We start from the raw sequence: 22,970 nt of genomic DNA, 5'->3' as shown, positions 1-22,970 counted from the left end.
GAAGGCCAGGCCAGGGGTGGCATAATACATGCTGCAGCCCCTGGTAGGCCTAGGGTACACCTATGCCCTGGGTACCTAGGGTACACTGTATAGGGGCCAATAAGGTGATCCTATCCAAATGGGTTATGCACCTAAAGTACATAGTATTAATTTAGAGAGAGAACAGCAGGGCTGTGGGTCTGATTAGCAGGCCCACAGCCACATCTAAGTCGAAAACCAGAAAAGCAAAAGCAAAAAGTGGGGGTGAATATAGAAAGCAGACCCTACTCTCCTACAGCGACCATCTGCGGCCACTGCCTGGGGGCCACCTGGAACATACGCAGGGGCCTCTCGGACTCTCTGGCGAGCCTGGAGAATGACCTCCTGCGGCACGAGAGGGAGGGAGAAGGAGGGGGTCGGCACTCACACACCCTGGAAGACCTCCGGGAAAGGCACGCGGACCTCCTGGAGCGGCTCCGGTGCCACAACTACGCTGCGCACACAGCCAGGACGCACGCTAGAGCAGACAGGGCGGGCCGCCTCCTGGCCTGGCTCATACGGCAGGAGGAGCGACGCGCCCCTATAGGAACGATCCGTAGCGAGGATGGCACGCTAGTCTACACACAGCGTGAAATACACCGGGCCTTCGCTGACCACTATAGGCAACTGTACAAAGCACGGGGGACTGGCCCCTCGCATCTTCTTGGGGACTTTCTGGCCTCTGTCCAGCTCCCCGAGGTCACGGCGGCACACAATGGGGAGCTCGCCGGACCTCTCTCTCTGGAGGAAATTGGGGAGGCAATTCAATCAATGGCATCCGGGAAGACGCCGGGGCCAGATGGCCTGCCCGCGGAATACTACAAAGCATACCGAGAGTCCCTGGCGCCGCTGCTGAGAGAGCTCTACAATAAAGCACTAGAGGTGGGGTCGCTCCCCTCTTCTATGCGGGAGGCGTTCCTGGTCTCCCTGCCTAAGCCTGACAGAGACCACACGGTGCTGGGCTCCTACCGTCCCTTAGCGATGCTTAACGTGGATTACAAAATCCTCGCCAAAGTGCTGGCAGAGCGGCTGGCGCCGGTGGTCCCTCATCTGGTGCACACCGACCAGAATGGCTTTGTCCCGGCACGGTCAACGTCCCTGAACATTCGGCGGTACTTCAGGGTAGCAACCGAGGCAGTGCATAGGTGGCCCCGAGCGGGGTGCCTCATCCTGGACTTAGAGAAGGCATTTGACAGCCTGGAGTGGGGTTACTTGGCCGAGGTGTTGCTGCGATATGGGTTGGACGGGGAATTCCTGAAGATGGTCGACCTGTTATACAGGCGCCCCACAGTCCGTGTCCGACTGGGCCCTCACGTCTCGGAGGCGATACCGGTGGGCCGCGGCACCCGCCAGGGGTGCCCACTATCCCCGCTCCTGTTCGCCCTGGCAATTGAGCCTCTGGCTGCGGCTGTGCGGGCAACCCTGGGAGATGGTATACCGTTGGGGGACGCCGTCCACCACGTGTCGCTCTACGCTGATGACCTGTTGGTCTATGTGCGAGATGTGGGGCGTGTCCCGGAGGAGCTGCCGCGGCTGCTGAGGACGTTCGCCGATATCTCGGGGCTATGTGTGAACGCAGCTAAATCCTCCTTGCACGCCTTTAGCGCCGGTATTGACGATCCGAGATACTGCCTGGATGGCACGCTGGTCCAATGGAAGGAAGACACCTTCCGCTATTTGGGGATACAAATTTACCGATGCCCGGCCGACCTTTTCGATGGGAATTTGGGGAGAGCGGTCACGGCGCTCAGGTCGCAGGTGCACTTCTGGAGCGCACTCCCACTGACGATCACGGGCAGGGTGGCGCTGGCCAAAATGGTCATGCTCCCCCGCCTCCTGTATTACTTCGCTAACTTGCCGATGTATATTCCCCCCGCATTTTTTGGTAAACTTAATCAGCTGCTGCGGGACTTTGTCTGGGGTACTGCCAGACACAGGCTGGCGCTCGCAAAGTTGTTTCTGCCGACAGACAGGGGTGGTTTAGCCGCTCCTTCCTTTGAGCACTACTACCTGGCCGCTCAATTACAATGGGTGGCCCGCTGGCTAGCTGATAGGGGCAGGGACGACACGGCCTCGGGGTTGGCGCCTTACTCACTGGAGCGAATAACCAGGTCCTTCCATCCTCTCCACAGGGTCGCGCGCCCGCTACCACTCCTTCTGGAAGTGGCGCATAGGTGTTTCCGGAGGGCATTGTTCCTCACGCGTACTGTTGTCCCGTATGCGCCGGCAATACCGCTGGAGGGCTCCCCTGGTGGAGGAGGGGTGCTCACGGCCCCCGTGCTGGCGGATTGGTGGGGAGCTGATGTGCGCACGTTGGGAGATTTGTACTGGGAGGGCGAGCTCATACCATACGAGACCCTGGTATCGGAGGACGGGCTCCCGCCCGGTGGGTTTCTGACGCATCGCTCGCTGATAGCGAGCATGACCGCCCAGTGGGGGGATATGGCCACGGAACCCAACCTGCATCTGACCATGCAATACTTGCATGTCATGGGGAGGGGAGGGTACCTGATCCGCTGGTCTGCAGCTTCGCTGAGGGAGCTGTCGTCCATCAGTCTGGACCGCCTCCGCGCTAAGAGGGATCTGGACCTGGGAAGACCGCTGGCGAACAGGGAGTGGGAAAGGATACTCAAGGGCCCGGTGCTTATACCCCGAAACTTGCGGTTCCGCCAAATTCAGTTATTTATTGTGCACAGAGCTTACCTCACGCCGGAGTTAATTAACCGGTATTTTCACCGTACTGACGCAGTGTGCCCTAGATGTAGTGAGCCGGGGGCGGGTTTTCTGCATATGTTGTGGAGCTGTTCAAGGTTGGGCGCCTACTGGAGATCGGTCAGTGGACTGCTGCTGGAGAGTGTGGGCCGCAATATCCCATTCGACTGGCCCGAACACATATTGCACCACTTTAAACGATCGCATAAGGATAAGGTGACGTCCCGATTCCTAGACCTGGGGCTAGTGGTAGCGGCACGCCTCATTACGAAGCGGTGGAAAGCACATGAACCGCCGCGCGTGCAGGCTTGGAGCGCCTCATTTCAGGCATGGGCCGGGGCAAAGGGGACCGCTATCCAGAGGGAGGAAACACTGGGCCTGCGGAGGGAACCCATGGCAGATCGCTGGAGGCAGCTGCTGGGGAAGCTCAGACGCTTAGGCGCGGAGGGTTGCGCGGGGTCACAGGAGGTGGCCGACGGTGTTGGCGTGGGTGGGGGTGGATCGGGGGATGCTCCTCTGTTGAGATGATAGGCCCCTGCCTGCTTTTTCCCTCAGCGCCGTGACACCCACACTTGCATAGCGACGTTCACGGCCGAGGCGCACACACGGGGGCTCCTCGGGGGTGTGTGGAGTGGCGGGGGGTTACTGACAGCTGGGGGGGTATTGCGTATGTATGTACAGTCTATGCTGCCATTGTTAAGGTTCTGTTATGTATAATTTTTGGGAATTGCGGGTAATTTGCCTGTTCTTCAATACCTGAATGGGGCGGGAGGCACCCGCGTACAGACACGGAGCCTGGCTGAGGTACGGTTACTACCGTCACTTCTGATGTGACTGCACCGGGACTGTCAAAGAGACTGCAGCTGGCTCCGATGTGGGCAGTGATCACAAATTAGTCTGAATACATGTCATGACGTAGTAGTTATTGATCCTGATGCGGGGTGATCCCCTACATATGTTTACGACTCTCTGCTTACCTATCGTGTCAAATGCCAAGGAATGTTCTTGTTTAAAACAATAAAAACTGATTTACAAAAAAAAAAAAAAATGTATGGAAACACATGGAGAGAAATATTGCCTTTCAGCGGGACATGGTATAGTCCAAAGCTCTATTTTTAATATAAATCAGGGCCTTCGGTGGTCATATCACTGAAAATACAAGATTTGCAAAAAATATTGTCTAAGGGTGCTTGTGGAAGACAATTTCTATGGACTGGAATCTAGCACATGCTAAAGTGATTCTGGTATTTTACTGACCTCTTCTGGTCGTTTTCTAGCAAGAAAGTTAAATAGAGGCAGTTACCAGAAAAAAAAGAAAGTCCCTCAGTAGAAAGCAGTTCTGGAATTTTACTGACCTCTACTGGTCGTTTCCTATCAAGATAGTTAAATAGAGGCAGTTGAACAGAAAAAAAGTCCTAGGACTGATCTCCAGACCCACAAAGTACATACACATATAACTATATACTAAAGTATATGCAAGAGGTCTCGAATGCTGGACCTAAAATGAGGGTACATCTTGTTTGGCCTACAATGAGAAAGATATCACCTCAACACCCTTTTAGAAATCTTTTTTATTCTGACAGCAAATGGAAGATGTGTGTTTACGCTGTTTTCAAAATGCGTGGTTAGATATCCTCGGACAGGACGTTGATTAGATCCCACTGCCAGCAGGAGCTTGCTCTGTCCTCCCAGGTTCTCTGACACCTTCCAGGGATTTAATCTGACAGTGCCCCCACTCTCCAGTGCCCAAAAAAACACAACTGCTTTCCACCACGTAAAAGCATCTTGACTCTGCACCAAAAACTCAACTACCCAGAAATAACGCTGCAATGGGTCTGGTGGCTAGAATGATCCTTGCAGACTTTCTTCCCTGCTCGCAGTCGGTGTTTCCAAAGAGTGAGTGTCCGTAGACCTCTGCTCAACACAAGAGGGGCAACAGCCACTCGAATACACCCCAAATCAGAGCAGGACCCCAGAACATTCTAACTTGAGGTTCGAGCACCCCTGAAGAAATGATCAAACGTCTCAAGGGTGCAATATTGGATCTCTTTATTGATACATATTTCATGCCCAATACTCACACAAAGATCACCTCAATCTGTGGTCATGTCAATGAGTACCATACACACTGATGCGACCACACACTGAGGCCTTCTGTATTTCGAAGGACAACAGGCAGGTTTTCTTTGAAAGGCACCAAGAGCTGGCTGATGTCAATCTGGTGGCGTAGTGGACTAATGTGTCCACTGTAGGCTCATGTGTTAGACTTCATAGTCCCAGGTTCAAAACCCGGTGGGCCTTTCGTCCTTCTGAGGTCAATAAAATGCGTACCATTAAGTTGGGTAACAATAAACATCTGTTATTCAGCTCCAAGATACCCTTGGGAGCTTTAAAAATCCATGTTTTGTTTATGTTGTTTTATTACAGTGAACCAGACTCGAGCCTTCCGTTTTTTCTCAGTATAGTGTGGAGGAAGCGGGTCTGCAAATCTACATTAGGCAATACACTGCTGAATGGACATAGTCATAGGAGAATGAAGCTCCCAGGGAAAGCAAGGTGTGATTCACATCTTATATGTAGCAGGTTAATCACTAATTAAACAGGGTGTAAATCACTGGTCCTCACTGGGAGCAGGCCACCAGCCACGGTGGAGCCCTTTCTGCTCTGCCTCAGTACACAGCGTAAGGGGTGCAAGGGGATGGCCGACTCCAAAAAATACTTTACATTGGAAAATCAAGTTCACTCTACATAAAAATGCATCTCAATTTATTGGGATCTGAATGTCGCCTGCATGGTAAATGGGCATGACCCCTTGCCCTGAGTGACCCAAATGCATATGATACTGGTATCCTGATTTTTGTTGGCACAACTAATAAGGTAATTTAACATGTGTTGAGGACTAGGTCTGTCCATGGTAATTCCAAGGTCCCAAGCCTGTTCTGTAACATGGAGGAGTGCACCAAGGGTGCCCTGTTGATTGACATGGTACTACTGTCCCTCTCCTGGGTTGCTGACATGAAGCAGTGGTGTTAGAATGACAATTTTCATGTGGAGATGTATAATACTGAGCAGACTATTTTTAGTTTCATAAGACTTTATTATTTCTAAACCATCAAAGTCAAAAGTCATTGATTAAAACAATCCTATACTAAATTCAATTACTTTTGGTCAAAAAAGTATATATAAAAATTAGAAACGTAACAATAAAATTTAAAGATAAAAAAACCCAATTTAAATAAATAAACTCCATTGAGCAATTGCACAAACTACAATGGGTTATCGTCTGTCTTATAGAAATAAAGTGCTATGTGCATTGCAAACACTAGATGCATATTTCTCATTGCTAATAATTTTCCATGATAAACTTTGTCATGTAATAAGCAGCCAAATGATCCATCTAGTACTAAAATACCAGGTGTAAGAGCCTCCTTATCTGCCTGGATCACAAACTTCTGTTGCCTGAACTAAACATTCAATAAAAACGACTTACAGCAAAAACAGAAGGATTGGAGGTCAGTCTTAAGAATCCTGTATGCAACTCAATATTGCCTGACTGCCATATTCAGGCATATGAGTTGAATCCACTTCAGACGAGAGAAACGGCATTTGGTACAGAAAAACAGAATATGTTTCTCAGACAACATGACCAGGCCACATGCAAAGAACATAACTGAAGCTTCATCATTGGCCCGGTTGCTAAAAGACCATACTGGTAGACTGCCCAAGCAAAATCTCACATACAAACTTTTTGCTAGTGGAAGACAAGATCAGATCTAAGAAAGGCTCTAATTTTAGGCATGGATTAACACATAAGAACTGGGTAGTTAAGTGTCCAGTGGTCACACTCGTAACATACCGATCTGCCTCATTCGCCCAGTACTTGGCTTTTACTCAAACTAATTTGTGCCTGCTTCAGCAGGAGGAGAACTCATATAAAGTTCTGCATTGATGTTACACCTGGCCATTACAGTGACATCCGGTGTGTTTGTCGAGTGTGTGTATGTACGGAGTGAATGGTAGAAAGACTTTGTGTTGTGGTGCAAATCTGATCACTGGGACCAGTGGGATCCTTATTTAAATAGCCATTGGTTTGACACAGCACAAGAAGAAGGGTGGGATACAGCTTGCCCAGACAGTAGAAGTGTATTTTTTGTATTCCTGGAGTTGAAGGAAGGAGGCCTGGTGAATGAAATGAGGGATGATGGGGACTGGTCTACCCTTATAAATTCTATGCAGAACATTTAGCAGGGTGTTGTTGTTAGTCCTTCCTGAGCACTGCATCTGTGTTAAGTGGTGGAGAGGGGGTGAGTCAGCAGGATTCTGTTAATGGTGGCGAAGGTTCTAAGCAGGGCCTGTCCTTTTCTCTTTCTCTGGTTGCTAATTCAGGAAGGCTGATGACAGCCACATGCAGACTCCTTGATCTTGATCATACCAATGTTTTTGGCTACTCCCGCTTGGAGCGTGCATCATCACTACCTGCATTACCTTGCACAAAGGTTGAGTCTGCGCTGCAGCCAGAAAATGATATTTTAAAGGGAACCATTCCAAACTGTTTTGAGGACTTTAGACAGTGGATCATCATCCCATCTGGAAAATTATTACAATGGCAGAATCCAAACCATCCCACTTTGTTCCAGTTATTGACTAATGACCTGTAGCCATGATGGGTTGTTTAAATCCCGTAGGGAGAGCGAGAGATTCACCATTTGAGAGTGTGGCTCAAGACTTATGGACTCACCTTCAAAATAACTTCCTCCTGTTCAGAACACAAACTTTCAGTTTGTATTTTTTTCTTCTTTTCTGGTTCCCCCATCACCCGCAATACCCCACTTGGACATCTCCAGGCCTCTTTGTGGCATTGACAGAAAGCCAAACCTCACCACTACACTGTGGAAACTCGATGCCCACCATCATCTCTATACCACAGCCACACCCTGCCCAACAGACCTGCTGGCAAAAAGCACCAGGCAAGAGAACATGTTAAGAGGAGCTCTGTGTTCCCAACTGGCCCTGTCAAACAGAAACACAGCAGCGTACTGTGGAATACTCAACATTAGCTGGAGTTGCCTTGCTGGCATTCTCTTCTGTTTTATTCACAGGTGCAGTAGGTTGTATTTTAAAGAATACCTTCTTTGTCCTCAGCTGTTCATAAAAAGCTTTCGGATAGATTGTTAAAGCAAGGGAATTGGCTCATGCTGGGTAGTGATGCCAAGGGGTCCAGTAGTACGAGCTTCCCCAGGTGTTCTTCATCAATTATTGCCAGGATGTTACCTAAGGCTTCCACCATTGTGGTCTTCATCCCATGTGGTCAGCAAAAAACTGAACTTATGTGGACGCAAGATGCCCTTGTGTGTCAAATGCTACTCTAATTGATCTGTTACCATTTTTCTATCACTTCACCAATGGTGGGGAACCCAACAATTAGTCAGTCGGTGTCTGAATTAGTGCTATCAAGGGCCAGTTGATGACTGCTGACTGCCGATGGCTTAATACTGTTTTGGCAAGGCGAGGCGACTAACAGCATCTTTTAAACGACTGGTACTCATTGTATGGCCCACGGGCCGCTTACAGCACGCCAGGCCGTTTCTTGCGGCCCTCCTGGAAAACAGCTGCACTTGGCTCGGAGATTAACATGCGCTGCTGTTTGCCCGGGAACCAAGTTCGCATCAGTGCTGCTGCGAAAGTGTTAAATGAGCATGCGTATTGTAATATGGCGCCTAGGGCTCAAAGGGCTTCAGCCCCTCCCGTCGTGTGTCAGCCCGGCTGAGACAGCTTCCTGGGCACACACACAGACTGTTTTTGAGCTTATCCCAGCCGCACCCGCGTACTTCACAGGTCTTTAAAAGACCATTTACATGTTAACGAGGCTTTGTTGATTTTTTACCCCTTCATCTGCACTCTGCCTATTGCTGGAAGAATTAGCCCCCCCCGAAATGTGGCTCTAGTTGGGCCTCTGAATGCAGTTAATGTTGTGCAAGTTCGCTGCTGCTGGTCACGCTCACAGTGACGTCCCTTCAGTGGGAAGGTAGGAACCTGCTGTGTGCATCTTTATTCTTACAGTGCGGCAGCTTCTGAGCTCATCTGGCTCCAGCCGTGCTTCGTCCAAGGCAGCTTTACTTTCACAAATTGAATCAGAAAAGTCTGTAGGCGAGAAGGCACGGGTGCCCCGGTACTTATAGGTTTGCATATGGAATGGGGAAGAACATAACTACAAGCCAACAATAAACCTGAACTGGATATCCTGCTGGCACAGGCACGTGCAGCTGCAGAACCCGAGCCACCGGTTCGGTATAGAGATACTCAAAGGCAGGCCTCTCAAATGCATCCACTATACCTGACACTGATGCAAACATGAAGGTCACTGCCTTAGTTACTTGTCACACGTGCTCTTAACCTGCAACTGCACTTTAGACAAACAGCATGGCAGGGAAGAGAAGGTAGGGGGGCATTGGGGTGGGGGGATTTTTCCTTACTGGCTAGGACGGGCTTAAACTATGTTAAGTTATGCTATGCACCTTGGTTTTATGTGATGTAATGTTACTGTTAAAACATTTACTTATTTCAAATACTGTGCATGAGGACATGACTACTCCTGATATGACGTGCCCGACCTCTATTGTACTAAAACAATAACATTTTGTTTAAAAAAATAAAAACTACAAAAAACTGCACTTTAACAAACTAAAAAAATTAACAAAGCCTATTCACCTTGGATCACGGCACCTTCCATCAATGTGATGGGTGATTTGCCCTTCAAAATTCACTATTTTTCATGAATTAATTATAAATTTTCATCGAGGACGCCCCAAACACCCCAACACGCAGTTGCATTTCAATTGCATTCACATATTACTTTCCCAAATGCTTCATTTTATAGTCCCTTCTAAAAAAGGTTCTTGAAGGAGGTATCACTAATACCCCTATTATGTATACTCTGAAGCCAGTCTTTGTGTGCTCATAGCATTGTTTTCCTCTCTTTTGGCAAATGACTCTACCACTCCCAGCCCGACCATCGTCCCCCAGACTGTACCTTTGGCCCCCGATCAAATGTTTGTGAGTTCCCATGATTTACACCCTGGTGGGCTGCCCTCTGTCCCACCAGAATAATGGAGGCTGTGACCCCTGTTCTCCTGGTGGACTGGCTGACAAATTCAGCGATACAGCAATGCAGGGCACTGAACTTTGCTGAACGGGTGCCAAGTCTGTTGCACCTGCTTGCTCAAGGTTTTCTTTTTTAAGAAACAAGCTACCAAGCAGGAGCTTGGTTTTTGGAAGCAAAAAAGAAGGGTCCTGATGTGCAGGGAGGTTTCTCTCTCCATGTCGGGGTCCCTGTTTGATTTGCTTGCTTAGGATCACCACGTCTAGCATCATGGGCTGAGGCAGAGAAGTCTAGTTACGGTCGCTCTGCCATAAAATAAATTCAGGGGAAGGTGTGTTAGTAGGCAAACATTTCTTTTAAATACTAAGGGCCTCATTACGATGACGGGAGGAAAGCCTCCGACCAACAGTCGAATTCTTCTAGACCGCGTCAGTGCCCCTCCGACTGGCTCAGTTGGGTTGCATTTCGATCGACCGATCACGATGTTACCGGTCGGAATACAACACGCGCAGTCTTTCCAAATAGGTTCTGACAGGCTCTCGGAGAAGTCCTGTCGGTCGGAACCGTATCATACACCTCTACGGGCAGCATATCCGAACAAGGGATTACGATGTCAGACTGTCTGACACGAAAAGGCTGTAGGAAAGTGACTTTGGGGGCTCCTGTCAGGGCCTCCAGTTGATGGCCAAGGGGGTACCCAAGGGACCCCCCTGTAAAACCCTGCACTGTGTGGCAGGGACCATGGGGTGCCTGCGACAGGGTGCAAGGTTTTCTGACAACACCCCATTGGAGCCTGTGTTATGGCCGGTTGTTGGTCGGAACACAGGCTCCCATAGGAAACAATGGGACTTTGACCGAACAGTGTTTGGTCACATCGTACTCGTTCGGGCAGAACCGCCGACCGTGAGTCGGTCGGTTCCAAATCCAAGACACTGTTGGGTGGAAAGGTTCTGCCCAACATCATAATGAGGCCCTTAATGTTTGAAACATGAGTGATAGTTTGGGACAGAGTATTCTGGGAATGCGGGATTTTACTGTGTCAAATAAATTTTTTGGGGGTATAGTCACAAGAACGTGTGATAACTACCGCAAGAGTAGCTTAACGCAACTCTCAACATCGCAGCCTATCACGGGAAAATTACGCCGTGCCAGCCAAGTATTCACAACGTGGCGGTAGCATGCGATAGTCACCAGATAACGAGTCACATGGCCGCGCAAAAATCAACGGCACGCCGCAAAAATGCGAAAAGTGAATGCAAAAAATCATGCGATGAGGCCAATCGCGGTACAAAAAGTAGCAAAAACCAGCCACAGGCCTGCAAATCCCATGCGTCTGGCAGGAAAATGCACCATAAAAACCACAGAAACAACACACCAGAAACAAGTCAAAAGCACGTAGCAACATGGATGCACCCTGCCCCAGCGCAGAGGCCAACGCGAACCCCACAATCCCCACAGACCACTAGCAAGGAACAACTGGGTCGGGGAAGGCCAAGGAGAAGAGGGAGAGGAAGACGGGGTGCAGACCGCAGGAAAACAAGACCAGCGTCACGGAGGTGACAGAACACTACCAGCAACTGACCCACGAGCAGACTATCGTGAATGCAGACAGAGTGTCAAGGAGGCCAATGGAGGAGGCCAAGAGGCGCTGGCATGACGTGGAAACCTAAACCAGGCACCAACCCGCTGCCAACAGGAAGGCAGTAACGGCGACAGGAGGTGGGAGTCCTGCGCCACAGGAGGAGCTGGAGGAAATGGAGGCCAGTCATCAGTGTGGAGACGGTGCAAGGATTTGGGAGTCCGGACACAGCTCAATAGGACCTGACACAACAACAGGGTGAGGATCTAAAAGGGACTGGGGGGACGGGGGAGATGGGCACAATGGCACACATGCACAACGATTTGTAGCACACTGCACAACCACAAATACCCAGGGACATGTCCCCCATCCCCGTAGCACACTGCAGCACACAAATAGCAATCCCAGCACATCCCATGACAATGTGGCACAAAGTGCAACACCGACACTGCAGAACAGGAGACACAACTGGGTCCGCCCATGCGCAGAAACAGGCCAATCACATTGGACAGAGCAGGGAACTGTGAGATGCATATGTACGGGTACAACCTCACATCAGTCATGTATTCCAAATGTCCATTGTCTCAACTCAAATTGCCAGCACCGCCCAAACAGTCATGCTGTACATTGTCACACAGTCTGCATTTCCACAAGAACAATGCGCCAACATAAATGTCAACACAGTGTCAACATGCATCTCCCCTTCACATTGCAGAGGGACAAACAACACCTCCAGAAGGTCACACCAGACAACCCATCAGTGATGCCGGAGACGACCACCACACCTTCGACACCGACGCCACAACAGCCCATGGACATTACACGCAACCCACCACCAGGACCATGGCAGACAAGCCACTTAGAGGAGAACCCAGCCCCTGCATCAGACCACACAGCATGAAGCACCCGGAAGCATGGCTGGCACACAACACTTCACCCGCCCACACATGGCACACCAATGCCAGGTGTCAGAACGCCAAAAGGAGGTGGCCCAACAGGTGCGGGTGTGGTCCAAACCCATGGAAGGCGTAACAGAACACATACATGGGTGTCCATTACCCTTCAGGGACCACCTACACCCCACAAAGGAGACCCACACTGCCATAGAGACACACGCAGATGCACATTACCAGTACAGAACCATGCCCAGGGGCACGCACATATCAGTTACACACCCACGTTGGCTCTGCATATGACTGCACAGTCCACTTCCCTTACAAATTGAGTGGGTGATGACAAACTTACATGTCCAAGCTCTAACCCGCTGCCTGCGGTGACATGTCTGCGTCCGTTGTACACAACACAATGTAAGGTCGTAGGGCCCAGGGCCCTCATGCATACAACAAGACCACAGGGACACACGCAGATATTATGTCGAACTGGCTACGGGCACGTGCACCCGGCCAATTTATTGGCAGGGCCACAAGTACAGTGACGCCTGTGCTGGATGTATGTGGGGTGGGTGCAAGCCAGCCCTCAGGGAGTTGTTGGTTGCTGGCAACAAATACAACAGTTAACACAATGAATACCGAAACAGGCAACACCAGCATTAGAGGGACAACTGTGGAGCATCATGGAGGTAGCCTGAGCAAGCCCAGAGGGCACACAATGAGCAAACAGAAGTGTCCGTGAGTTGCAGTGCGCTGAGTCTGGGGCACTAGAGCTGAGCGCACTCATGTGAAGAGAATGTCTAGGATTCTGTCCCTTCGGGACCTACATCATGCAGGGCCACAGACACATGGCATTGATGACCCCAAGGCCATCACTTTAGAGGCCATCCAATATCTCAGAAGAAGGGGTCCCGGACATGACCAGCACATAGTTAGTGGCCCCGGATGCACTGCGGCCGGCACAGGCACACAGCCACGGGACAGTGATTTGCAGTGCAGTCAGATGGGCCATGTGACCTCAGCGGGTCCTCATCTATGTCCGAGGTGTATGTTGCGGAGGGGTGTGGGGGACAGTGGAAGGTTTCCTCCAGGGAATGATGCAGAGGGTGGAAGCTGTCTGGTAGCAGCAAATGGAGAGGTGGAATGCCACGGCCTCGTTTTTGCCACAAAGTCAGTATCACTGCCATGATGGCGACGTCAACCCCAAGTTTATGGACTCAGTCGCCACCAAAGTCCAACCAGAAAGTGTCCATGGGTCTCGGGGAATAGACATAGTGGCACCGGGGCTGAAAGGGGATGCAGTCTGTGATGAGGCCTGTACAATGACATCAAGTCTGCCATAGATAAATCAAGGCTGAATTCGAAGGTGTGTGTGACCTATTCGACTGCAGTGTAGGCCTGGGGCAGCGGTCAGCAAGGGCCCACAGCCACGTGTCATTGGGATGCTATGCACATGGTTGCTGCCACCTGACCGAAGGGAGTACAATGAAGTAGACTCTTCCTTCTTGTGAGTACACGGACAATGTATGATCAAGACTCAGTTCCAAATGTGTGACCTACTTCTCCGTAGTGTCGGCCGAAGGCAGTAGCCAGCAGGGGACAACAGACATGTGTCGTAAGAATGCCATGCACAGAGTTGGTGGCACCACATTGAAGGGAGTACACAGATATAAAATCTGCAATGAACATATGTACTCTGCCATCGTGTAATCAAGACTCAGTTCCAAATGTGTGACCTACCTGACCATGGTGTAGGCCAGAGGCGGCAGTAGAGTACGTCAACGAAAAAGAACTGAAGTGGGCCTGTGTCGTTAAGGCCGTGATGGTCTGAGGAGGCTGCCAAGGTCGCGGGCCTCGGGCTTGGAGCTTGCGCAGGCACGTGGCGGGCCCTTCTTGACACACGCCGGTGTCGGAAGGTGATCAGTGTGGCCTGGCTCCGCAGAGTCAGGCCTGAGGGGTTTGGGGTCACGCGGGCCGGGGTACAGCAGGCGCCCAGGATCGCAGGCAACTCCGCTCACAAGGACGGCGTCGGCCTCGTGGTGTGGTGAGAGGCGCCACCCTGGCAGAGATTTTGGGCTTTCCGGAAGAGGTCCACACCCAGGGCTACGTGCTTTTTATTCACACCCCTACGCTGGCCTGGCGTACGCTGGGCCATCCCACTTCGCTCACGCTTTCGGGGGTGGACGTAACTGGCAACATTTCCGCAAACTCCCCCACTGGATGGAGTGACATGGTTGCGTCTACTGTCCACTACACTCCATACACCAGTGGTGTATGTCGCCATGGATTTGGGTGTGTTCTGCATACTGCGTTCTGTCCAGCGCATCTCCGCCACTCTTTGCATTGTGTACTTTCCCAATCATGGTTCTCCTGCATCCTTCACAGATGCCTGGTTGCCACCTCTCCCTATATTTGGCTATTGTGTGGCTGGGGTGCCAAGCCGTTGATAGCTCATGTTCACGGTTTGCCCAGGTTACCATTGTGAGTTGTTCTGTCGTGTCTGGTGTGTGGGCATGCTGTTTTGAATACTGTTTGTGATTTTGTGATGTGTGTATTGCCGGAGTTGTGAGTTGCATGATTGTGGAGTTAAGGTGAGTGGGGTGTTCATTTGTGACTTGCCAAGGGGCTGTGCATTTCCCTTGGTGCCATCCTGGAAACGCTGGTTGCTGATGGACTGTCGGAGGATGGAGGTATCATGCACACTGACTCGGTATTTGGAGGCGACATTGGTGGAGGTTCCACGGTGTTCGGTTGTTGCCTGCACATTGATGTGAGACGTGTGCTTTCTTTTGCGGTGATTGTGTGCTGTGTCACCAGGGGGCACAGGTAGGACCTGTGTGCTGTGGATTGCCCCCAACACGTGTTTGCATCCAGCTGTGGCATATGGTCCTTGCTTGGTCTCCAGTGGCTCATGCACATTGTGTTGGACGTATAGGGACTGGGGTACCAGGCTGATGGTGATGTCCAGGACAGGTGTGAGGGACTTGGATGTGGCTGGCTGTGAGACTCCTCCCACTCTGGTGGGTGTTGGTTGGGGGGTAGCAGGGGCCAACAGGTGCAGCACAGCCAGTAGCTTTGTGTGGGGTGGGATGTTGGTTGTCCACTGTGTTGGTGTCGTCGACCTGTTGGGCGTTGTTGGTCAGGATGCGTATAATGGTTGTCCTTTTAAGCCTGTAGTGGGCAATGGCATTGTCAGGTGTTGGGTCTGTGAGGCTGGTGCGTTTCCTGGGGGTCCGCTGTCTTTGTCTGCGCTGCCTCTGTGGTGGTCCGGAGGGGGTTCCGGGTGGGGGTTGGGGTCCTGGGGTGCTGGCGGTGGGTGTTGTGGCCCTCTTGGGTGTCCGGGCCGCATGACCAGTGGCTCCATGGCATCTGTTGCCCTTCCGATGTGGCTGTGGGTTGGGCTCCCTTTTGTGGTGCAGGCTATCGTCCGACTTTGCACCAGGTCTGAGCAGGTGTTATTTTCCGGGTGCTAACGTGCCTTATCGCCTGTTTTGTGTTCTTATCCTCGATCTGGCTGGTCGTTGAGAATGTTGAGGTGTGGTGTTGTTGCGGCTTTTTTCAGGGAAACGCCTACTCTGCATCTCATTAGCGATAGTTGCAGGGGTTATCTGTGGCGATGTTTTTTGCATCTGCTATCGCGGGTATACTGGTGCTGTGGGCTGTTTACACCAGCTTGTGATCGGGGCGATAAGTTTATCACAACTTTGGCTGCGGTAAGGTGCTGTTAACTCGGCGATAGATCCTTGTGAATATGCCCCTTAGTGTCTGGAATACTTTGTAATACAAGGCTAATGTTAGCCATTAATCGTAATTATTTTTAGAATATTTTTGCCAAATGGCTTCTAGCCATGTTCTGCGTCCCTTAGGTGCTTTATTCCCTTGTACCAGGGAACGGTATCACTTTGTTCCTCTCGACAGAATCCGCCTCTCTAGGGCTTTTCTGGAACACTGAAAGTGGTCTTAAGTTTTTCTGCTAGAATATCACTTTCAGCCCCCAAGACCTGAAAGAAAGAGTGGGAAGGAGATTTTAGAATTACCTTTCTGCAGTGCTTTTCAAGAAGAATTGGGATTTACTCATACATCTGCCTAGGCATTTCAGGGCCTTAAACAGCACAGGGATGAAACCGGCCACTGTGAGAAGGTTTACATCAAAACACGACATCTAAAAAACACAGGTTGTTAAGCATGGACATTTTATTTATCTCTGATTTATAGGTTAAGCCCTACAAGCAATTAGGTTTTCCAATGGGCGTATCTTAATTGCTGATTGACGCACTGACAAACCACTCTCCCAAAGGGTACACTGTCAATATATCCCCATACAAAAAAATTGTGAACAAAATATCGATATCAAAAATGTCTACATTGTTTGCTTATAATGGTAAGTACAAAAATATTGGTAATAGATATAGTTGTACAAAATATTGTGTGTATATATATGTATATATATATATATCTATATATATCTATATATATATATTCACTGAAAAAACCATAGGTTTCACACAAGTTATAGTTAGCTGTACATTTCACTCGTAAAAAACCAATGAAATTCCCCCGTTATAGTTAGTGCAGGCAACTATAACTCACGCGACCGCAATCCTCTGCTGATGCTAATACTGTATTTAGACACTTATTTGCCCATGTCTTCTTCCATTAAATTTTAGCTATACATATATTACAAATATTTTTTTTTCATAAAGACACATATGTCATCAGCAGAAGATTGCGGTCGCGTGAGTTATAGTTGCCTGCACTAACTATAACGGGGGAATTTCATTGGTTTTTTACGAGTGAAATGTACAGCTAACTATAACTTGTGTGAAACCTATGGTTTTTTCAGTGAATTTGCAAGGTTTTTTAAATGCTAATTCCTAACTATAACGTGTGTGAAACCTATGGTTTTTTCAGTGAATTTGTACGGTTTTTTAAATGCTAAGTTACTTTACGCCATTCGTGGCGTGCGCGCCCAGTTAACGCAGTTCGTTCCGTGCGCGCACGGTGCGCTTCGCGCACCGTGCGCGCACAGTGAGCACGCGGTGCGCTTCGCGCACCGCGCGCCCACTTTACGCAGTTAGTGCCGTGCACGCACGGTGGTCACGCGGTGCGCTGCGCGCACCGCGTGCCCACGTTATGCGGGATGGGCCATGTACGCACGATGCGCTTCGCGCACCGTGCGCACATGGGGGACATATTATGCGCAACGTTGTGAAATGTATTCTTTATAATTTTCTTATGTTGGATTTGCCATGTACAAATGGTGCCCTTCGGGCACCATTTGCACACGGGGTGGGGAGAGTTGGGATAATTTTTTTTTTTTTTTTAATTTTTACCGTACGCGTACGGTAAGCGTAATCGGAGATTTTTCGGAAAAAAAATTTTTTTTTTGGGGCCTTTGGGGTTGTTTGGGGACCCGTATATCACTGCTGGGTGGTTATGATCTCAATATACTGCCCCTTTAGACATTTTTTGGCTTCATTTATGCTGCCCCACTCAGAGTGCGAGAGAGAAAATGGCGGCCGCCGCTTCCTGGTTTCGGCCGATTCGAATGTTTACTAAGATCTAAGAGCCAATCAGAATCGCGCTTGCGCACGTCACCGTACGCGTACGGTAAGCGCACCGTAAGCGCACCGTAAGCTGGCTCAGATATATATATTGATTTAAAGGCTATTTTCTCAGAATCTACTGAACAGATTTACACCAAACCTACAAAAGCCACTTCCTTGACCTGAGGACTACCTCTCTGCCAAATTTCATTTAATTCTGTTCAGCCGTTCGGGCTGTAGCTCTGTCTAAAGGTCCTATGGAAAAATGCATGGGAAAAACGCATTTTGGGACCCCCCTTTTATCTCAGCCCCCGCTTGACGAATCCCCCCAAGACTTTCAGGGTAGGAGCGGAGCTCAACGCCCCACCTATTTTGAAAATTTCGCGAGGATTCGTCGTCCGGCGCCAAAGTTATTCAAAATAGAATGTTGCAGATTTCCTATGGTAAGAGGGTCCTAACTATAACTACCTACTGGCAACCGCCAGTAGGTATATATATATATATATATATATATATATATTACTGCTCCAAGTGTCCCTCTCTTAGAAATGCACTCAACACATGAGACCGGGTGAATACCCCGCCCCGTAGCTCCCAGTTATCAGGAGGGTGCATCCCCCCGCGGCGAGGGCTGCCGCAAATTCGATGACTGCTCCAGGTGCCCCTCTCATAGAAACGCACTCGAAAGAGTTGATGTAGCAATCCTTTATAAGGCAAACATCTCACAGCGCTGATGGCGTTACAGCATGTCAAAAAGCCTGACGCGTTTCAAAGCTAGATTGCTTCTTCCTCAGAGGCTTGACAAATGCAAAAGGACACACCCACAGTTTTAAATCACATCCCACGCCCATCATAGGGCAAAGCATTCTGGGTCCTGTAGTGCGTCCATAAAATGGCGTGGGATGTGATTTAAAACTGTGGGTGTGTCCTTTTGCATTTGTCAAGCCTCTGAGGAAGAAGCAATCTAGCTTTGAAACGCGTCAGGCTTTTTGACATGCTGTAACGCCATCAGCGCTGTGAGATGTTTGCCTTATAAAGGATTGCTACATCAACTCTTTCGAGTGCGTTTCTATGAGAGGGGCACCTGGAGCAGTCATATATATATATATATATATATATATATATATATATATATATATATATATTAAACATTAAAATATTTAAAAATCTTGAAACTTAAATTTCCAACTCCAGTCAGTGCAACAGTAGGGAAAGTTTTGGATAGCGGAGGGATAAAATGTAGTATTCTCACTCCAGTCAGTACAAAATTAAAAACAAACATAATATCTTCACCAGAATAAAAATATATTTTTTAAAGTAAAAAAAAATGTTACAAATAAAAATATATTTAATATGAAAAATAAAAAAATAAAAACATATCATGTTAAATACATATCACAAATACCTACAAATATTATATTAAATTTTAAAAAAATGATTTGAAACAAAAAATATTTTTATTTAGAAATGATTTAACAAAAACATTAATTATTACATAAATGTAGTCAATTGAACAAATATTAATTAAACAACCTATTAAAACACATAACATTTAATTAACTTCCCACCCTTTACACCTATAATCCCTACAACCCACACCTAAAATTAAACTGTATAAAAATTACACAATTAAAAATACATTTTAATTAAATAACTAATAGTATTTAACAACTAATTATAAAGTAAGTAAAATTCATTGACTCCACACCCTTCACCCCTATAAACCCAAAACCCAAACACAAAATAATAATTAAAAAATTTCCCTGATTAATTAATATTAATGATCAACTAATTAATTAATAAATTAATTAAAATACATTTCATTCCACCCTGTACCCCTAAGCACCCCACAACTAAAATAATTACACAATGACCATATTTAATGGTCAATTAATTAATATTAATTAACAACTAGTTATGAATAAATTAAAAATAAATTACTTCCCATCCTTTACCCCTATAGAAATCCACAACCTGCACCTAAAATAATTACACAAGTACCATAATTAATTGTCAATTAATTACTGAGTATTAATTAACAACTAATTATTAATTACAAATAAATTACTTCCCACTCTTTACCCCTATAAACCCCACAACCTGCACCTAAAATGTACCCCAAAATATTTAAAACACAATTAACATTATAAAATCTCAATTAAATAAATATTAATACATTTAAAAAATCCATTCATTTATTAAATTACTTCCCACCCTATTCCCCTATAAACCCACAACCCGCTAGGGAACTGAAAAATGCAAAATGTAATTTAAATAAAATTAATAACTACTAAAACTTTAGCACATATATTAAAAAACTTAAACAATACTTATACAAACAAATACATCACATACATTTAAAATATATACTAAACTACATAACACTAATTAACAAAATTCGATATTTTATACAACTATATTTTTGCAAACATTATTACTGACTTCTGTATTTTCAAAATCGATATTTCTTATCATAAAGTCGATATTCTTGACCACAATATTCTTGCTGTCGATATTTCTGGGTCACGATATTTAAAACTCAAAATTAGTGTATGTCGACATTTCCAACTCAATAGTTTGACTGAATACCCTCCCAGAGGTTACATCAGACAACCCTGGCTTGTGGAGGTGAACAGATTGAGCAGACCACCTCATCTGAGGATATTAGCAATGGCGTAGTAGGCAACAGCCTAATGATGAAACTGCAAGTGTAATGCTCCTGACACGCACTTAAACCAGGCTTTAAGCTTTGGCACAAGACCACCTTTGCATATATTTTTTTGCATTTTTAAAATCTATTGCTCGAACTAGACCCGAAGGTACAGGAGAGCTTTATATGAGCACCAGTTACATTACACAAGGACGCGTTCATTTTATTTTGTTAGGCACAGGGAGATTATGTGATTTGCCAAGAAATACAGAATGTTGAGACGCCACCAAGACTTGAACCAGGTTCGTTGGTTCCAAAGTTAGCAACTCTGGCCCTTAAGCCACATCCTTTCCAAACACAAATATCGCATTTGTGCTGCAGTGGGCAAAGTGTTTTGGGCTTATCTTTTACTACGGGGCTGAAATGTTGACAAATGTAGTATTTGTGCACTTTTTCAATGGTGATACTTTCCAGAAAAACCACAGAAGTGAGTAAAATCTGCAGTGAAGTCCTGCAAGTCTGTAGTGCTAAAACAGACAAATTACCCCCAACGCTGTTTGTGAGTTAAAAGTCCCCAATAGTATGTGTGGGAGATTTGCATAATTTTGATCTCTAGTTTTATGCATTTTTTGCTAGAAATATTTATTTATTGAGCAGCAAAAACTCTGAAGAGCAGCTCTGTAAATGACTAGTGAACAAAAGCAACACCCTGTAGTACCACAGCATAACATGAGGGAAAGAAGAATGGGGAAAGAAAAGACAGACTCTCAGTGGAGGGTTAAATCTTAGGGAGAACTCATCTCCCTAATAACCCAGTGCCTTGGTGGGGAATGGATCATGGAAGCTGGGGACACCAAACAAAACTTTTCAAGATACAGGACCATCCGCAGCCATGCCCTGCACCAGGACTGTTACTCTTATTGTCCAGGAAGTCGCAGATGGAAGTGGGTTACGTGAACAAATGGGTCCTACATTCCAGGACCATTCTGAATAGTGTGGGAAGCACAAGTGAAGCGTTGATGTTTACATCGAGGAATTTCTTCTTGATGATTTAGAGTTCACCTTGCCTTTGCTGCAGTTCAAGACTGGAATCTGGGAATTCCATGGTCCTGCCGCCTCGAAGTGATGCTTCTAGGTTTTCAGTCTCTATTCGAGTCATACCCTCTTGTCATGAAGAGCTCCTCTGGTTCCCCAAAACAGTGCCTGTGCCCAAGGTCTTTGGTCCCAGCCCTCTCAGTGCAATTTTGAGCACCTTAGACATTTTTAATGGTGTCTTAGACTCTCGCCTTATGTCTCCCCCTCTAGAAGTCCCAGAAACCTTCAAGATCCTAATTGTTGCTGCATCTGCTACATTCTCAAGTGTCCTACCAATTGCTGTAGGTAGATGCTAGCCCGCTGGGTCTGGATGGCCTGCGTGATATGCCAATTATACCCATAACCAATTTTTCCAATTGCTGTTCTCAATCTGAATGTTTTGTATGTGCAGAAAACATTAGGAGTACTCAATGCTGAGATCATATACATTCATGAAGAAGCGCTCTTGGACTCGCTATGTTACTCTGACTCAAACTTATCTGACGACATTTGATTATACACTTGTGAAGTTGCCATGGCACACAGTGATCAGTATTCCCCCTATGCTGAAAAGTGGTACTGACCCCTCCATTCTCCTCTAAAAGTATAACATTTGTTCAAAAGTCTTTCAAGTGTCAGTAAGACCAGAACATTCCTCCTACATGTGCAAGGCCATATGCAGTGGCGCATCACTACCCTGTTTATTCCTGTGACGTCACAACAGTAAGACGAGTGTATCCATTCTCATTATGCTGTGATGCTGGTATTTGCAGGAGAAACATCACGGATTCACAAACCAGTGAAGCTCTCTCATCGATCACACCCTTACCATCACGTATATCTCACATTCGACATGGAGATGCAACAATATAGCTCCAAAAGCCTGCAAATGCACCTCAGTAAAACTAGATCCAACCTCCCATTCCCGGAAAAACAAGAACAAACTGTTGAAACACAGTTACACTGGTAGCCAGTGAAAAAGCATTACGCATGAGCATTCGTCATTGTCGTTGACGCAGGGGGTAGGCAGTGCCACCACTAATGTGCTTGTGCTAACATGATAGCATTACATGGCTGGATCCCAGTGTGGTATGATCTCAACAACTACAGGTAGAAACCCTACCAGAAAATAATAGTCCATATTGTCAGGTTGATGACTTCCTTCCCCACATACATCACTTTCTTCTACATCATGTAATGCTATCTAAGAATTATTTAAGAAAAGTCTTTTCCCATTCTCACCTGTTGTAAAACTTGCAGACTATAGGAAACATTATCCTTATGCAACAGCCACTTTACGCGATTCAAGTATCATTGCTATTCTATTTCTAAACAGTAACCAGTAGGGATGTACAAGGTTGTGAGGCCTGATAGCTCAAAATGTCATCTCGTTTTTTTTCAA

The 22,970-nt window shown here is 47.3% G+C and overlaps 1 protein-coding gene across 2 annotated transcripts in view; it reads left to right on the top strand.

Annotated features, from left to right (window-relative positions):
- Window positions 1–22,970, top strand: part of KCNH1 (potassium voltage-gated channel subfamily H member 1) — a 1,587,102-nt gene that overhangs the window by 152,545 nt on the left and 1,411,587 nt on the right. The window lies entirely within an intron of this gene.

Source organism: Triturus cristatus, chromosome 6, assembly GCF_964204655.1.
Source record: "Triturus cristatus chromosome 6, aTriCri1.1, whole genome shotgun sequence".
Taxonomy (NCBI): domain Eukaryota; kingdom Metazoa; phylum Chordata; class Amphibia; order Caudata; family Salamandridae; genus Triturus; species Triturus cristatus.
This window is presented reverse-complemented; position numbering and strand designations above follow the sequence as displayed.